General features: G+C 44.3%; 1 long non-coding RNA gene across 1 annotated transcript; it reads left to right on the forward strand.

The window, feature by feature from the left end:
• The first annotated feature begins 355 nt into the window (after positions 1-355).
• LOC123239885 lies at positions 356-4,182 on the forward strand. The gene is made up of 2 exons (XR_006505750.1): positions 356-609; positions 3,588-4,182. It is a non-coding gene; the product is annotated as an uncharacterized LOC123239885 (long non-coding RNA).
• Positions 4,183-14,055: the final 9,873 nt, after the last annotated feature.

The following is a 14,055-nucleotide window of genomic DNA, read 5'->3' on the forward strand; positions in this document are numbered from 1 at the left end:
GCTGGGACAATTGCCTGAATCTACATATATTTAAAATGCAACACTTGGCTCTCTTCACTAGCCAGTAAGTGAAAATAGTGAGGGGATCAAAGACTCTTTCCCCTTGACTGGTTCTCTTGCAGCCTCTGGATCAAATTAGGGCCAAGGCTGGGATATATGGAGATGTAACTGCTTATCACAGGACAATCATGATTCATTCCTGCCATACCTCTATGGGCAGCCAAGTCCTACAGTTTCTGCAGGGTTTCAATGGAAGATCTTAAAGCAGGTCTGTTCAGCCACTCAGCACCACTAATTGAATCTGGCCTTTTTGGCATCATCCCTCTGTTATCTTGGAAGACATATGACTCTTGAAGTGACAGAGAGGAAGCTGTGGAGATGGTGACAGTGGTAGTGTTGTCCTGCCTGATTCTGGAGAGGTAGCTGCTATGACAGGGCTTCCCCCAAACAACTGGAAATGGAGCTGAATAGGATTGGCTGTAGCAACCAGATCTGCAGAGACTTCTGCACAATTGGCTATCCAAGGGATGGGCTGGCTGGTTAGAATTCGTTTTTCTGATGGGGTGGAAGAATATTGGAATCCTTTCCAAGAAGACTCCCAGGCTTGTGGTAAGTTTGGGCCAGGTTGGGAAGAAATTGGAACATTCCAATCATACATGGGAATTAACAGTGAAAAATCTTGGGCTTGAGGAAAAGTCATAAGCAGCTCTGGACCATCATGTATGGGGTGATCAGGCAGCTCCTCTGGGTGGGAAGCTTGTCCCTCTGCCTGCAGCAATGGGCTGTACCATTGTTACATGCATCCACTTTACAAGCCTCTAGCTATGGTATGGTACTTGCTCAGGAGCTTCCTAGACAGCTACTAGTTTTTAGGGGAAACTCCCAGTGGGGGCCAAGTCCAAGTGATTTCTGCTCAGCAGAGGAGACTGAAGGAAACTTTAAGGTCTCTAACTCCATCCCTAAGAGTCTTGGACTAGATGGGCTCTCAGACCAGTCACTAGCACCCCAGTCCTTGGGCAGATCCATTTAGAATCTCCCTTCTCAGAAGAAGGAAAAGAGGGAAAGAGTTGATGAACTTGAGCAAAGCTTAAGAAAGACAAGCAGACAGGGAAGAACTGGTGTTTAGCTGCAGCCAAGACAAGATGCCCAGGGCTCATAAAACACAATGAATTCAGTTTCTTTCATTATATGGACCATCTGGGAGGCAGAGTGGAGAAGAATCAAGCTACCATTTATAAGGAATTGCCTGAGAGACCCCAGAGGAAAAAGAGCTCCTAGCATCTCATGTAGTCAGAAGGAGGTGCTACCCAGGTAACTCTGTCCATGTTTCCTTACAGTCAGTCTAGGTGTTCCTGAGTTAAGGAATGATGAGGTACATCCTAGATAAGGGGTCAGCAACGTATGGCTCTCGAGCCTGGCTCCACCTCCCAACCAGCCAGTCGGGGCAGAGCCCCAGGATGTGCCCCCAGGGGGCCCTTCAGCCTCTGCCCCATATTCCAGCATCTTCTGCCTCCATCCTCCTCCTTCAGCAGGCATTTATGGCTCTCACAACCAAAAAGGTTACCGACCATTGTGATGGAGAATTAAGTGAAAGCCCATTTGGTGGTAATGGTCTTGCTGGAACAGGTCATCCAGCTATCCAAGAGAGAGCTATTTGGAGGAATGCGTGGAATGCCCTAAACTAAACACCATATTTAAATTGCAAATACTCAGAATACTGAAAGAAGTAAATGAGCCTCAAGAGTTTTTGAAAGTAGCAGATATTTGGGGGATTCAAAATGGAACTTAAATCTATGATCACAGGGAAAAGGGATACCATTGCCCATATCTGACCCCAAAAAAAGCAAATTCATTCTCTCACTGTGAGTGGGTGGGAAAATGTGATAACTTACAGGTGTAAAAGGGAATTCTTGGTTCTCTTTGAGTTTACACTTGTGAAAAGAAACCCTTTATTTTCTTTGCCTAGTTGAAGTTAACATTTTGGTTAACAATAATTTAAGTAGCTCACTAGGTTGAGAAGAGAGGATTAACTCTCCTTTGTCTACCTTTTGATTGAATCAACCCAAACTTGAAGTAGGTGGAGGAGCTCCCAAACCACTTAGTGAATTCACACCCTACTTAGTGCTAGATGAGAAGCCAGCAAGATACTTGGAAGAGGTCCACCCCTTTTTAAAACCCAACCAGTGAGAAACTTGTCCTTTTAAGAATTCACAAGAGAGTTCATACCCTCAGAAATTCAATCGCTTAGTAACTTGTAAGAGTTCACACAGGCAATGGAAATATTTGATGACTAACAGATTTTCTTATATGTTAAGACTTTACCAGTATATTTCTAGGATATTGTGTAATAAAAATTGTCTTCCATGTAGAAAAATAAGAGTCTGGGAGACACTTGTGGGCAAAGACCTGGCTTTATAGTGAGCAGAGAAAACACAGGACCAGAGGTCTGCAGAGACTGCCCAGCTAAAACTGAGACTCTGAATTGTAAAATACACACACAGTTTTAGTTTCCTGTCTCTCTCCTACAAGCCCTCCAGAGGTCTCCCAGAGGTCTCCGAGACCATTTCCAGACCTCCTGATACTTGAGACCATTGCTGGACCTCCCAGTCTCCACACCTTAAGAATGACCTTCTGGTCCTTGTAATTTCTTACCTGATTTGGTTTGCTACAAAGTACACTCTAAAATGGATTCCCACATTTGGGGTTAACATTGTAATTTACTTATGACTAATATGGTAAGACAAACACTTAAAATTACTCTAACAATATACACACTTGAAATTGTAACTCGAGGGTTACCCTGGGACTCCATTCTTAGTCTGGTTACATAGACAGACTCTTGCCTGGGACTATATTCTTACTACAAATCATACTGTTACAAGGTATCAAAGTAAAGGGATTCTTAAACTAATACAAATGAGGGGCTGATTAATTAAATTTTCTCTTTACACAAGATTTACTAGCAGTATTAATCTCTGGATCAAAGAATGTGCAGGTTAGTAGCTTTGGGGCCATAGTTCTTAATTGCTTTCCAGCAAGGTTAGACTAGTTCTTAGCTCTACTGACAGGGTATTAGAGCTCCTGTTCCTGAACCCCTTCAGTATTTGTCATGTTCCTTTTGGACCATCTTCCCTAATGAGATGGGTGAGTTTTAAAATTGGATTTTTGCTAGAGATGAGTGATTTAGATCATTTTTTAATATGTCCCTTGATTGATAGCTTTGCTTTCCTCCTCTGAAAAGTGCTTATTCCTATCTTTTAGACACTCTTCAGTTGGGGAATGACTTTTTCCCTTACACATTTGACTGAGTTCTTTAGATTCCTGAAAAGGAGACTTTCATCAGGCAAAGTTGTTGCAGAGAGTTTCCCCTCTATTTTCCTCATTTTCATTGAATGTTTGTTGCATTTGTTTATTCATGCAAAAAATTTTGATTCTATGTAATTGAACTGATATATATTACCTGCAGTGCAGTTTTCTTTCTCATATAGTCATAAATACTTCTCCCATCAATAGATCTGACAGTGCTTTTTTCCCCATGATCTATTAATGTATCTGTGATTTCAACCAATATATATCTTATCTTATAGAGAGAAGAAATTGATTTTGAAAAAGAAGGTGAAGTAATACAATATAAAAGAAACAATTTTTTCCCCAAGGGAGGGAAGACAGAGAAAAGGAGAGGTGCTCTCTGACTGTTGGAGGAGGAAAAAAATCCTGGTTTTCTTCAATGTGTGATGGAAAGAAAGAATTGATGAGTGACTTGGACTTTGATTCTTGGCCAGATTCTAAAGGATGATTGTTATCACCATTTCCTTTGCTAAACATTCACTAATAATCCTTCAATGAGCCTATGAGGCTTCCTCAAGAATAAACCACAGTAGTGATTTCAGATGCTGTCTAGGGAGGGTAAACTAGACTGTGAGATCAAGGGAACAGAATAGAAATAATTTACTTTGATTTTTATGAAGCATTCAACAATGTTTCACTTGCTTTTTCTGGATAAGTGTGAGAAAATTGAGGGAACTTAGATAGGAAGTGGTTAATTGTGGGAATTGTCTGATTCACTATTGCTCCATCTCATGACTGAAATCTGGAGCTAGCTCAGTTTCTTTTCTATTCACCTGTGGTTCTGTCCTGTGATAAAGGTTTATTCTGTTGTGGGAATAAAAAGAAATCCTAACTACATTGTTTTGAGCCTAGTTCTGTGTGACGGGGAAACTGGACCACATGTACCTGCCATTTGGAGACCCTTACCAGGGACCTAGGCCATGTTGAACAGAAATGCAGTCGGGTCCTAAGAGTAATGGAAGGAGCTTCTCATAATAGTACATCTCAAGCATTCCTTATTTCTTTTTCTGAAAACTGGCCCCTTTGATCAATCAGTTATTGTTTCTATGTCCCTTTAAGAGTTTTAGAGATGCTTAAAGAGGAGTAGGACCCCTCTAGAGCAGAGAGAAGAAAGGAAAGAAATTAGGACTGAGGGGGGGGGGGGATGTAGGTAGAGAGGAAGGAAGGAAGAAAATGAGGTAGGAATTACTCCATTAATAGGTGCTAATGTATGGCACAGTCCGCATTTAAGAGAATAACTCTGGGCCATCAGCTGTTAAATATATGAGTCTGGGGCAACTAGGTGGCTCAGTGTATAGAAAGTCATCCCTAGAGTCAGGAGGACCTGAATTAAAATCTATCCTTAGCCTCTTGAAATTGATGCTTAGAATGAACCTAAGACAGAAGGCAAGGATTATTTTTTATCCCCTTACCTTCTGTCTTTTTTTAAATTATATATATATGTATATATATATATATATATATTTTTTTTAGAATATTTTTCCATGTTTACATGATTCTTTTTTTTCCCTCCCCTCTCCAGAGCTGACAAGCAATTCCACTGGGTTGTACAAATGTTGTCACTTGATATCTATTCCATATTGTTCATTTTTGCTATAGAGCAATTTTTTAAAGCCTAGTCCCCAGATCACACACCCATATATACATGTGATAAGTAATGTTATATGTTTTGCTTTTGCATTTCTATTCCCATAGTTCTTTTGCTCAATATGGATAGCATTCTTTTACATAAATCCTTCTGGAGTATCTTGGCTTGTTGCCTTGTCTCAAGTAGCAAATTCCATTACATTGGATTGTTCCATAATGTTTTACTTTCTGTGTACAATGTTGTCCTGGTTTTGCTCATTTCACTCTGCATCAGTTCATTGAGGTTCTCCCAGTTCATATGGAAAGTCTACAGATAACCAATCCTTACAGCACAATAGTATTCCATTACCATAATATACCACTATTGGTCAGCCATTGAAGGACACCCCCTCATTTTCCAAATTTTTGCCACCACAAAGAGCGTAGCTATGAATATTTTTGTACAAGTCTTTTTCCTTATTATCTCTTTGGGGTATAAACCCAGCAGTGGTATTACTGGATCAAAGGGAAGGCAGTCTTTTAAAGCCTTTGGGCATAGTTCCAAATTGCCTTCCAGAATGGTTGGGTCCATTCACAACTCCATCAACAATGCATTAGTGTCCTCATTTTGCTACATACCCTCCCACATTTATTACTTTCCTTTGCTGTTATATAGGCCAATCTGCTAGGTGTGAGGTGGTACCTCAGGGTTGTTTTGATTTGCATTTCTCTGGTTAGAAGAGATTTAGAACACTTTTTCATTTGCTTATTGATAGTTTTGATTTCTTTATTTGAAAACTGCCTATTGTGAGTGAGAAAAATACCCCTATCCCTTATACATGATTAGATTTTAATGTTAGTAATAATTTTCAAAGAATCATAATTATCATTTTAAGATAATTAGTATTAAGTCATGATTTTAGAAGGTTTTTTCACTTATATTTTAGTAAGGTTTTAAAACTGCTTAACGAAGGCCTTCAAGTCAACCCCCATCCTTCTAAGTTGATGTACCATGCATCTAACTTGTGATCGGGTACACATCATGCTTTGACCTTAGTTTCATAACCAGATATGGTATTATCCATCACCACCCATCCTTATCCAAAGTAGGCCAGAGAACATCCTTCTCCCCCCAATAAAAATCAAATGACTCTTAGGTCATGGTTAGAAGATCTCTCACCAAATAAGGGGTACTTCCTAGTTGCCCTAACTGATGAAAAATAAGGGTTGCTTCCTAATTGAACTAGTCAATGAAGAGGGTTGCTGTGTTTCTTCATCCTTTGAAGGGTGTGACTATTCTTATGCTTTTCTTTGTACCTGTATGGAAAAACTTGAATGTTATTTTAAGGTTATAAAAGAAGGTCTCTTCAAGTATGCTGGGTCTTCTGATATTAATCAGGTGTCTGGCTTTGTTGGAGGATTTGACCCTCTTCTGATAAATCTAAATAATTACCTGGCTTGGAGAATTTGACGCTATTTATCTAAAATGATTATTCTTAAGAAAATTTTGCCATACTACTCATATCCCCTGTTATTTATCAATTGGGGAATGGCTTGATTGTTTTGTACAATTAAATTAGTTCCTTATAAATGTCAAAAATAAGACCTTTGTCAGGTTTTTGTCATAAAATTTTTTCCCAATTTGTTGCTTCCCTTCTAATTTTGGTAACATTGGTTTTGTTTGTATAGAAACTTTTTAAGTTAATATAATCAAAATCATTCAGTTCACATTTTGTAGTGTTCTCTATCTCATGCTTGGTCTTAAATTCCTTCCTTTACCATAGTTCTGACAAATATACTATTCTATGCTCATCTAATTTGTTTAAGATTTTCCTCATATTTAAGTCATCTTAGTATAGGGTGTAAAATGTTGATCAAAGTCTAATTTCTCCCAAACCCATTCTCCAATTCTCCCAACTACCTTCTGTCTTAAAATATATAAAGCGTATTGGTTCTAAGGCAGAAGAGAGGTAAAGGCTAGGTAATGTGGATTAAGTGACCCATCCAGGGTCACAGATCTAGGAAGAATTTGACAACAGATTTGAACCCAAGACTGCCCTCTTCTGTGCCTGGCTATTAATCCATTAAACCACCTAGCTGCACCCCACCAATCCACCAGTTTTTGTTTTGTTTTGAAACCCTGAATACTATTTCTTAATTCTCTGAGGCACTACAATCCCAATGAGTGTGTGGCTACAATTCCCCAGACAGTAGCAATAGTTTATCCCAGTTGGCTTAATGACAGCTTTAGCCTCTGCCTCAAGATAGTCTTCCCTGGATTCCCAGTCTCACTCTCACATTCTAGGAAGCAGAGCAGACACAGAAGCCTGCAGTGCTCACAGGGATTTGGAATGCTGTCAGCAACATACAAAGAAAACACTTCAACAACAGACAGACTAACCAATGGAGTTGTGGTTTTACAGATTCATTTTTATTTATCCATTTATTTATTTATCCATCAGCACAATTTCTCCCAGAATCCTCCTTCCCCAGCCTCTCCCACAGCCATCTAAGGAAAAACAGGATTTCTATTACAAGGGTGAAAGGGGGAGACAAGAGTGAGCACAACTGACCAACAAATCCAACAGAATCTGCCCAATACCCCCACCAAGATCCTCCAGTGTCTGCCAAGTGCTGTCTTAATTCTTCTTCAGAGATGACTTTTTCCATGTAATTTTGCCACATTCACTCCTACTGGTTTGAGAGGGTTCTTGCCATTTATTTGAGTTTGTAGGAGCTGCCACCAGAAGGGAGAGAGTGTGGAGGTGCACCGAGGCTGGTCTATCTAGTGTAACAGATTTTCCTGGTCTCTAGCTAACTCCTAGAGAAGAAAAGCTGGAGAGGGAAAGCTGAAGTGAATGTGAGGAAATCCCCAAAGGTCAGTGTGGGAAGGAGCTCCCCATTGACCTCCTCACATTATCTATACTGGCGCTAGAGTCTGAGTTCACATTGGCTGTCTGAAGTTTCCTCCTTGTTTTGGAAAGTGGCACTGCTCGGAATTCTTCTGGCAGTCATGTGGCACTTTGGCTTGCATAAGGCTCCCTTCAAACCCTTTCAGTTTTCCTGGGTCCAACTGGGATGGCAAAAGGAGGTCCCAGGAATGGTTAATCAGATCTCATTTTACTCCCACCGATCTCTGGACCATTCAATTCTGACGTGGTGGCACCATCAAGTCAAGTGGAGACTGATGGAAATGCTTCCTCGTCCTTTGGCTGACTTCTGGATCCAAAAGCTTGATGTACTTCTATCTTCTCTTTTCCTTCTACAATGTTTCCACTTCTCTCTTGTTAGGGACCAAGACTTTAAGATAAAATAGTCACTCTTCTAAGAATAGATATCATTCACTCTTCTAAGATAAGATATTGATCATAGGCCCAGCCATGCTTGGAGACAGTAAGACACCACAGGAGATTTTCTATGCTCCCTTTCCGCGTTCCTTTCCCCTTAGTATCTGCCGACCCCCTTCTGCCCTCAACCTATATATTCTTGTCATAGATCTGCAATAAACGAGCCTTGCTTCCATCCAAACGACTCTGTGTCTTGCGCGCGAGGTCTCCCCTCTTCTCTCCCTATGGGTTCTTAGGTTGCCGTTTCCCCGGACCCCTCGGTTGTGTCCGGCTGGACCCGGACAGTGGCGCCCAACACGGGGCAAGGCGAAGACGCCTTACCGGACAACTGAGGAGCAGCTGTCGCGGCCGCGAAAATACAGCAACAGGTAGAGGCTGAGCAAGACGCCTCGAGGTAGGGTAAGTTGTCCCATCCCCCATAGGCATTTAAAAATCAAGAGTGTTTCTAAAAAAGGTGTGTGTGTGTGTGTGTGTGTGTGTGTGTGTGTGCAAGGAAAGTGGAAGGAATACGTGTGCATGATGGGAAAAACACTCTCGAAGGAAACAGTGTTCGTGACTGAACTAAAAAATAGTCTCAGGGAGAGTGGTATCAGAGTAAAAAAGAAGGACCTGTTCAGGTTTTTCTGCTTTATAGAGCAGCACTGCCCTTGGCTCATTTTGCATAGCACGGGCATTCATCCGCTCACTTGGAACAAAGTAGGTAAGGAACTTAATGGCCTTTTAAGAGCCGGCAAAGAAATTCCAGATGATTACTTTTCTTTCTATGGCTTGATTCGTGACATCCTTAAAGAAGCCGACACGAGTCAACAAGTCTCGCACCTCCTCGGCTTGGCTGAGGACGCTATCTTAGAATCTAAGATAAAAAATGAAGAACCAAACTCAACTAAAGAACAGAGCTCGCCCCTCAAGGGGAATGAGCGTCCCTCGTCTCTTTCAGACGAACCTATCAAAAATCCCTCCCTTGAGGAGCCCCTTGTTCCCTCTAAGCCCAGACCACGCCTTTATCCAGTCCTATACATGGACCCTCCTCAAGATAGCACACTTAATCTGGCTTATCAAGCAGAGCTAGAGGAGGAGACAGCCCGCTACCATAACAATGGCCCTCTGAGGAATAGACCTCCTCCCTACAACCTCCCATCCCCCATCCCTCAACTTGCCTCTCCAGCTCTCCCAGGTTCAGCTGACCTTAAAGAAGCCACAAGCCAGCTTAGTAAGCAAGTCATCGACCTTAGGCAGTTCTTAGACTTGCAGAGGGAGATTTATAAATTAACCAATCAGTTGCAGGACTTGCAGTCAAACATTCTCTGGCCACTGAACTGTAATATCAAGCCGGTGCAGCCAAAAACTATGACAAAGTCTAAGAACCCTGCCCTTGTTTTCCCTGTCGTTACTAGACAACAGGCCACAGAGATTGCCCCCCCCCCGAAAACCTTCCTTTAGAAACCCCCCTCCCACATGATTCCTCTGACTCCGAACAGGAGGAAGAGGGGGAGGAGGAAAGCGGATCCCGTGGAAATTCCAGGGCCGCAGATACTTCAGGCCTCCCCCACCATCATCGGCCAATTAATAAAAAATTAAAAATTAAGCACATTAAAGACCTGCATTCGGCAGTTAAAAATTATGGCCTGAATGCCCCTTTTACACTCTCCATCCTAGAAGGGCTTGGAGGAGAGGGGCACATGCTCCCCTCCGAATGGACCAAAGTTGTGCAATCTGTCCTATCCCGAGGGCAATTTCTAATCTGGAAGGCAGAGTTCTTAGAAAGGGCAGAAAATCAAGCTAAGCTTAACTTAAAAAATGCCCAGACAGCTAATTGGATGACCGACAAGATTGTTGGCTGTGACCACTTTGCATTAGAAAACCAACAGATGAGGCTGCCTCCCAGCTTACTCATGCAAACGGCGCACGCCGCTATGGCCGCATGGCGGGCAGTTCCTGCCACTGGCTCTGTTACAGCACCTCTCTCGAAAATCCTTCAGGGACCCAATGAGCCCTACGCGCAGTTTGTTGCAAAACTTCTTGAAACTGCTGAGAGAGTCTTAGGTCAGGATGGGTCAGACAACCCAGTGGTTAGACATTTAGCGATTGAAAACACTAACTCTGCCTGTAAGGCAGCCTTAAGGGGGCAAGCTAGAGACCTTGATCTAAACGGGATGATCCGCCTATGCAGTGACATTGATGCATATGACCACAAACTAAACAAGTCCATCTCCTTAGCCATCGGGGCAGCCATTCAGGCCTCTCGCCCCACCACCCCCCGAAATTGCTTTAAATGCGGGCAACCTGGCCATTTCGCCCGTGAATGTCCCTCTAACCAGACTCCCACCCCCCTTCAGGCTCAAGCCCAAAGACCACCTCCCAGGGTTTGCCCTAAATGTCGAAAGGGTCGGCACTGGGCTCGAGATTGCCGAGCCAAACCTCAGAACTTTTCCCCAATGTCGGGAAACAGGATGCGGGGCTCCTACGGGAGCCCGTGCCCAGTTCCCTTACTCGAGCCACAGCCAGCAGCGCAGGTCTGGACCTCTGTGCCGCCTCCACCCGAATATTGACCCCTGAAGAAGGCCCGGTAGTCCTCCCCACCGGCAAATTCGGACCACCGCCTCCTGGCATGTTTTTCTTGGTCATCGGCAGGGCGCTCACCACCTTACAAGGTGTAGTTGTGCATCCCACCCTTGTCGATAACGACTACACAGGGGAGATAAAACTTATCATAGAATCTCCACATGGTCCCGTTACCATCCCTGCCGGTAAACGCTTAGCTCAGGCCCTCCCCCTCCCCATGATAGGCGATTTTCCCGCCGCAGCCCAAAAACGAGGTCCTTCCTCACCCGGCTCTTCCAACATTTATTGGGTACAACAACTTACTGAGTCCCGACCCACTCTGCAATTAAAGATCGAAGGAAAAACCTTCACAGGGCTGCTAGACACAGGGGCAGACTCTACTGTCATCTCCCAGGCTCATTGGCCCCGTGCCTGGCCCCTTCAACCCTCATCTACCCACCTGTCAGGAATAGGTCAGATCCAAGATACCCTCCAAAGTACTAAGCTCCTCCATTGGCAAGATACTGAGGGCAATAGTGGCACTACCCGTCCCTATGTAGTCGCGGGACTCCCCGTTAATCTCTGGGGCAGGGATATTCTAGCCCAGATGCGGCTCCTTATGGTTAGCCCCAGTGATGCTGTCACCACCATGATGCTGAAATCTGGGTACCTCCCAGGCAAAGGCCTTGGCAAGAACGAACAAGGCATCTTACACCCAATATCCCCCCCAGCCCAAAACGATAAAGGAGGACTTCGGTCAAAAAATTTTTTATAAAGGCCACTGATCCCCCTGCAATCCAGGCTGATGAGATCACCTGGAAGTCCGATTCTCCTGTCTGGATTGACCAGTGGCCTCTAACATCTTAGAAGGTTCAAGCTGCCCTAATGCTAGTGCAGGAGCAACTCTCTCTTGGACACCTTGAACCTTCCACTTCCCCATGGAATACACCTATTTTTGTTATTAAAAAGAAATCGGGGAAATGGAGACTTCTACAGGACCTACGTGAGGTCAATAAGACCATGCTACCCATGGGGGCTTTACAGCCAGGCCTTCCATCCCCGACTGCTATCATTTTCCATTCCCATAGTCAATTCCCCATCCCCCTCATTGACAGACTACAGCCCAGGCTATCGTCAGCGCGCTCCAAGCTCGAGGCTTTAGCATTGCCCCAGATAAAATTCAAACTCAAAGCCCAAGAAACTCTTTATCTGTTAAGTGGCAATCAGACTTTGCTTCTTGCTCACGCCCTCTTTGTTCTTAATTTCCTCACGCTGGATGCCAAAGGGCGTTCCGCTGCTGATCGCCACTGGAATCCGCATACTTCATCTAATTTGGCCACAGTCCTTTGGCGTGACCCCGTCATGGGCCTCTGGTGTGGCCCCGACCCTGTCATTATCTGGGGAAAGGGCTCCGCCTGTATTTTTGATAAAGCGGCTAATAATGCCCGTTGGATTCCATCTAGACTGATTAAACCTTTCGCCCCTGATACTAACCCTCCTAAGCCAGGGAGAAGTCTTTTTCTTCTTCCTTTTTCAGAACCACAACCCTGACGACATCACAGATGGGACCTCAGATCCTGAACTCATCTTCTCTGACAGTTTACATCATCTACTCCACCTTCCTTCCGGTCACCACTTCCAGTCCTCATCTCCTGGTCCAACAACGGTGGGAGATCATCAATCCAGTTAATCAAGCCATTATTACCTCCGTTTCTTCTTCCCAATGGCCCCAATGGACGTGGTTTCTTTCCATTCCGGTTGATCTTTGTGCCCTAGGCGCCCCCCAGATGTCCTCAATCCACTACTGTGCCCCTACCTTCCCTGGCGTGCCTAGCCTCCCGGATTACTGGACTCAATACACTCAATTTCCTCTATATGGCTGCCCTGGCTTTGATCAGCCACCACACTGTGGGGACCAGACAGACGGATTTTGTGCAGCCTGGGGATGTGAAACAATTGGTACTGGATATTGGATCCAGGCGAACCAGGATTTGATATCAATAACCCACAATCTATCCCGTCCATCTGTGTGCATCCCCAGTCCTCCTAATTGTAATCCCCTCATTATCACATTTACCAACGCGGGGAAACGAAGTGTTAAATGGGCAGATGGCTTGACTTGGGGTTTACGACTCTATAAGAAGGGCGGTTTTGATGATGTTCTTCTTTTCACCCTCCGCCTCCGTGTGCAGCCCCTCATTGTTTCTGTTGGTCCTAACATCATCCTCTCGGATCAACGATGCCCTTTTTCCCCTAACCCCCAGCCATTACCGACTCCCACGTCTCTCCCCATCCCATCGGTCCCCCTTTTTTCCCCTTCATCTCCGAATACCTCCTCCCAGCTACAGTCCCAGTCACAGCAAGGGTCCCCGCGCTGCGCCACCTTTTCTCGCCGTCTCACTCTTGCTGAAGTCTCTGGCCATGGCCTTTGTTTAGGCACCATTCCCCGATCCCATGCCCACTTATGTAACTCCACCCTTGACCTCCCCCCTTCCCCTTCCTTTTTGGAAGCCCTGAATAATGGCTTTTGGGCTTGCAATACTGGCCTCACCCCTTGTATATCTCTTCTAGTTTTCAATACCTCCTTTGAATTCTGTGTTCTTGTCCAGCTATGGCCATGTATCTCTTTCCACACGGACGATAGTGTGGCCTCCCTCCTCTCCCCCTCTCCTAGAACACGTAGGGAACCCTTTACTACTTTAGCTATCCTGTTAGGACTCGGCGGTCTTGCTGCAGGCATTGGCACTGGCACTACTGCCCTTCTCCAGACCCAACACTTGGCCGCTCTTCAGATGGCCATGACAACCAATTTAGAAGCCCTTGAAAAGTCTGTCACAGCCCTGGAACAATCACTCACTTCTCTGTCAGAGGTAGTCTTACAGAATAGGCGCGGTCTTGATCTCCTTTTTTTAAAAGAGGGGGGATTATGTGCAGCCCTCAAAGAGGAATGTTGTTTTTATGCTGATCATACTGGCGTAGTAAGGGAATCTATGGCAAAGTTACGTGAATGGCTAGCCCAGAGGAAAAGGGAAGCCGAGGCACAGGAAGGATGGTTTAATACCCTTCTCAGAGGTTCTCCTTGGCTCTCTACTTTAATTCCCACTATTATTACACCTCTCTTTATATTTTTATTGATCTTAACCTTTGGCCCTTGGGCCTTCCAACGTCTAATGAAACTCATCAAAACTAACGTTAACTCAGCCCTTGATAAGTTCCCTATGGTTCAATACCATCGTATTGAGATGATGGACAC

This window comes from Gracilinanus agilis, chromosome 3 (assembly GCF_016433145.1).
Source record: "Gracilinanus agilis isolate LMUSP501 chromosome 3, AgileGrace, whole genome shotgun sequence".
In the NCBI taxonomy this organism is placed as follows: domain Eukaryota; kingdom Metazoa; phylum Chordata; class Mammalia; order Didelphimorphia; family Didelphidae; genus Gracilinanus; species Gracilinanus agilis.